The sequence below is a fragment of the Nannospalax galili genome, unplaced genomic scaffold, assembly GCF_000622305.1.
Source record: "Nannospalax galili isolate Female #2095 unplaced genomic scaffold, S.galili_v1.0 scaffold741, whole genome shotgun sequence".
Taxonomy (NCBI): Eukaryota; Metazoa; Chordata; class Mammalia; order Rodentia; family Spalacidae; genus Nannospalax; species Nannospalax galili.
In genome coordinates, this window is record NW_008346093.1 from 338,286 (window position 1) to 343,560 (window position 5,275).

The 5,275-nt window shown below is 41.0% G+C and overlaps 1 protein-coding gene across 4 annotated transcripts in view; it reads left to right on the forward strand.

Moving 5' to 3' along the window:
• Positions 1 to 5,275, forward strand: part of LOC103741632 (zinc finger protein 81) — a 77,887-nt gene that overhangs the window by 284 nt on the left and 72,328 nt on the right. The gene's annotated exons all lie outside the window — the stretch shown is intronic.

Here is a 5,275-nt window from a genome sequence, read left to right on the forward strand (position 1 = left end):
GTATGGAGAGGGAGTGAAGCGTTTATGATTTTTTTTCTTTTCTATTTTTATTATTTGAGAATTTCATATATGTATGCAATGTATTTTCATAATATCCACCCCTATGCTCCCTCTCCAAATTTTCCCAGAGCCCACCTGCCACATCCGTCTCCCAACTTAATGTCTTTTTTTTTTTTTTTTGACACACTGAGTTCTATTAAGCGTTTATAATTTAAAAGGCAAGGGAGCATCTCCAGACCAGGAAGGGTTCTTCTAATCAATAAGGAAAGCAGTATATCCTGTGTGTTCTGTTATTTTGAATACTGATATATTTTTAAAATATTTTTATTTATTATTTTATGTGTATGCGTGTATTGCCTGCATGTAGGTAAGTGCACCCGTGTCATGCAGTGCCTGTGGAGGACAGAAGAGGCCGTCAGAGCCCCAGGAACTGGAGTTATAGTCAGTTGTTAGCTGCCATGTGGGTGCTGGGGTTCGAACCCCGGTCTTCTACAAGAACAACCAGTGTTCTTAACTGCTGAGCCAGCTCTCCAGCCTGAATATTGATTTTTTTTTTAACATGCATTCCCCTTCACTCTTGGTAAAGGGAATGAGTATGACATTTAATTTTTTTGAGATGGAGATAAATTTTTCTGAAATTCATCTTGGATGACTCCTGCTTTGTGGCCTGCAGTCCTTAACCCAGGCTGAAGTGGAGACTATAAAAGCGCTGTGTTTAATCACCTCTTTTAATAGTCAAATGGACAGTTTCTGGAATCCTCCACCTAGGATGGGCTAGCTTGTAGTTAGGAATAATGTGTATGTTTTTATTTAATTCTGTAAGTTTTCTATGAATTCATTTCAAATAAATTATTTTCCATGTTAGGTTTTCAAACAAGAGCATCAGCAAGTGAAGGCCTGAGTCTGGAGAATATCCTACATGCTAGGGTCCCCCAAATACTATTCTTACTTATGCATCCTAGAGTACTTACTCCTACCAAGAAAGCCTTCCCAGATTATTTGTGCATTCAGTGTATAAAAATAAAGTTTTGTGGGGTTTTTCTTCAAATGCTCAAAACCTAAGTAAATCAAGCTTTTCTTTGCCCTTAGAACAAGATGGTTGTAAAGGAAACAGTGAATTTCACCAAAAATAAATAAACTCCATGTTATATGTAGTTAAATTAATTTTATTTTTAATATTTTACTGATCATTTTTATTTTATGTATCTGAATGTATTGCCTACATGTATGCAAGTGCATGCATGTTGTGCAGTCCCACGGAGGTCAAAAGAGGGTGTTGGATACCCTGGAACTGGAGTTACAGGTGGTTGTTAGCCGCTATGTGGGTGCTGGGAACTGAACCCAGGTCCTCTGCAAGAACAGCCAGTGCTTTTAACCACTGAGCCACCTCTCTAGTCTCCCATTAAATTAATTTTAGTGTGCTTGAAACAGACATTAGGGAGTTAAAAAATTTATTGCTTAGTTCTTTATTTGAAAGAGAGAACAGTTCTGGTGGGCTAGAGATGGGTCTGTGCAAAACTATTTTATTTCATAGACATTATTTTTATTTAAAAGAGGTTTCTGGGCCAGTGAGATGGCTCAGTGGGTAAAAGGTGCTTGCCGACAAGCCTGACAACCTGGACCTACATTGTGGAAATAGAGAACTTAGTCTTGCAACATGCCCTCTGACCTCCACACATTTGATGTGGTGTCCACCAAATAAATAAATAAATGGAATAAAAGATCTTTCCAACTTTATTTTTTTCACATTTTAAAATATTTTTATTGAGCTTTTGTAATTTCATACAATAGTTCTTAATCAAATTTAGACCCCCTCCTCCATCCATGCCTTTCCCATCCCCCCACCAGACTTATATATTCTACCATGCATGCTAAGTCCTATTCATTCAGACATTTGTACCCAAATGTCTTTCAGTGTAAATGCATCCACTGGAGTCTAATCAGCCCATCTAGTGATCATTTGTAAGTCATATTCTCCCTCATCTCCCAGCAGCAATCAGTCTCCAATAATTCTCAGTCTAGCCCACCTATTTCTCTCCTCCCCTTTGGGCCCTTGTTTAATTGAGTTGACATGGGACCAACCGTTGCCACAAGTTCACATGTGTAAGCTTCCAGTGGCCTGGAAGCCTCTACTTCCCTGTGTTCATCAACCAGCCCCAGCTCATACAATTTTTCCACTCCCTCTTCTGCAGTGATTCCTGAGCCATGGGTAGATGAGGTTCCATAGAGGTGTCCTGTACTAAATTCTACAATCTCTTATCCTCTGAAACTTGGCAAGGTGGCACTGTAAACTCAGCCAAATACACATGGCAGGATAGATCCTCCAACTTTATTTGTACATTTAAAAATTTCAGAACAGTTAACAGTGAACACCCACAGAGCCTTCACTGAGATTCAGCATGTGTTAATATTTGACTACATTTGCTTTCTTTCTTTGCAAACGATTGTAACTTGACATGGGTGTATAGTATTCCATCCTTTGGATGGATGGTCTCACATATTTGAGCCATTACTTTTTTGTTTTGTTTTGTTTTTTTGAGAGGGTCTCCCTATAGCCCCAACTGGCCTGGAACGCATATGTAGACCAGGCTAGCCTTGAACTCACAGAGATCCACTTGCCTCTGCCTCCCAAGTGCTGGGATCAAAGGTGTGCTCCACTATGCCTGGATATTTGAGTATGTCCATTTCTTCATTGTTTATAGTCCAGGATGGGATAACAGTCTTTGCTTTCAAATTGTTGTGCATGATTATAATTGTTTCCTTGTGATAAATTTCAAAAAATAGAATTTATATGTCTAAAGGAAGTCATTGCACGGTAAATGTAGTATTAAGTGACAGTTGCATGCATACTCCCATGAAAACCCATTCACCTGGGGCTGGAGAGATGGCTCAACGGTTAACACTGGTTGTTCTTGCAGAAGACCTGGGTTCGAATCCCAGCACCCACATGGCAGCTAACAACTGTCCATAACTCCAGTCCCAGGAGAACCGACAGCCTCTTCTGACCTCCTCGGGCATTGCACGATATGTGTGCACTTACCTACATGCAGGCAATACACGCATACACATAAAATAATAAATAATTTTTTTTTAAAGAAAAGAAAGCCAACTCATCTAAGCTGTGTGCTGGAGGTCAGCAAATTGTAGCGTCTGGTTTGTTTACCCTTGATGTGTTCTTGTAGTCTATGAATTAAGAATATTACTTGTATTTTTAACTACTTAAAAACAGAGTATTTTGCAAGTCATAAAAATTACATGGAATTCAACTCAAATTCCCAGTAAAACATTATTAGAACATAGCTACACTCATTCCTTTACATACTGCCTGTGAACCGTTTTCATTCTCTAGTGGCAGAGTTTATTGGTTGTCAAAGAGACCAAATGGCCTTGAAATCCTAAGGTAATTGATACTTGGCATTTACAGTCAACATTTGCCAACTCCAGCTCTACACACAATCATGTCAGCCACCAATACAGAATTTGGGGCTGTAACCATGTAGACCTCTGGCTTCTACTGGTGATCTCTTGAATTATGGATATTTTTAGACATGACTGACTTTTCTCCAGCCAGAGACAACAGATGAACTGTATGTTTTATGTCTCCATTTGCGTTTTCTCCATCCAATCTCTTCTAATTTTCTCTTATGTCTCTCCAAACTCTGAAATGTTTTTTTTTCCTGTTGGTAGTGTTTTGTTTTGTTTTATACTACTAGGGATGGAACCCAGGGCTTCGTACATGGTAGTCAAGCTCTGTATCATTGAACTACGTTCCTTGCCCTTAACAGGTCTCTGAATTTGTCTTTTTATACTTCCTAAGAAATGACTGAGGCTTGGGTGAGTTCACATTTCCCTGTGTTATGAAACACTGTCCTATAGGTGTGATGTGGCTATTACTCTCTTGAACTCTCAGCAGCTGTGATTACCAGCACAGGGCCTGCACAAGACTGGACCCACTAATGTTCTCTAATGTGGGGGGAACAAGGGCTCATGAGGTCCCACCCCTCCTTGAGAATATTTAGGCAGTTAACAGTTGGTAGGGAAAGATTTTCTTCAGTGGTATAGCATCCCTTAAGTTGCCCATGCTCCTGTAAGTAACCCCCTCACCCATGTTTTAGTAACCCTGATTAAACTTTTTGGTTCATCAAGCTAGAGTTGAGTGTAATAGTTTCTTTGGTCTGTCATTGGTACCCTATCTGGGGTGAACAGATGTTTGTTCATCTCCCCAGGAAAAGTTCCCATAGCACTTGGCACCTGAACGTGGGGCATGACAGAAACAAAGATGAGTTTGGGAGGAGCGCTTGTATTGTCTCTGCTTTAGGTGATTAAACATACAACTGGTGCTAAACTCTCTGAGGGTGGAATGTCTGCCAGTGCAGTCTCAAGTGGCCATCTTTCCACATATGGTATGGAATGACTGCCTTCTTGTTATAGTAGCAGTTGCATTGTCCCTGCCATAAGTGAAAAGGAAATAAAGGCTGCTCCATCTGAAGGTGGGGTGTCTGTAGGGATCCCATGGTGGTTGTCTTCCTCTGTTTGGTATAGAAGTGAAAGCAATGGTGAGAGCATGGCCAGAGTCCTCCTTGGCCTTAGTCCAGTCAGAGCAATGAGAGCTAGCCCTGGCCCCACCAAACTGGTTGGAGGTAGGGAGATGCATGGTATCTCTGTGGCAGCACCCCAGGATGAGGAGGTGGGATTATGGAGAGCTAACTAAGGCAGTGCCTCCTATTCATACTGATTTTTTTGAAATAGGGTCTCATTATGTAACCTTGGCTGACCTGCAACTTACTATGTAGACCAGGCTGGCTTGAAGCTCAGAGATGTACCTGCCTCTGCTTCCTGAGTGCTGGGATTAAAGGTGTGCGTCACCACACCCCTCTTCAACATTGATCTTTTGAGGAAACATTTGATACAAGCATTGGAATCTTTCTATGCTTTCTTGGACTGCGATAATATTTTCCTTTAGTATCCCCTTAGATGTTTATTCCTGAGATTAACTCGTACTTTCTTGTAATGGTGGGTCTTTGGTGATTCTACCCACCCTTTTCAAAAAACTTTTGTTTTGGAGCTGGAGAGATGGCTTGGCCATTAAGAACACTGTTCTTGCAGAAGACCTGGGTTCGAATCCCAGCACCCACATGGCAGCTAACAACTGTCTGTCACTCCAGTTCCAGGGGATCCGACAACCTCTTCTGTCTTCTGAGGGCATTGCACGACATGGGTGCACTTACCTACATGCAGGTGATATACACACGCACATAAAAATAATGAAAAAAAG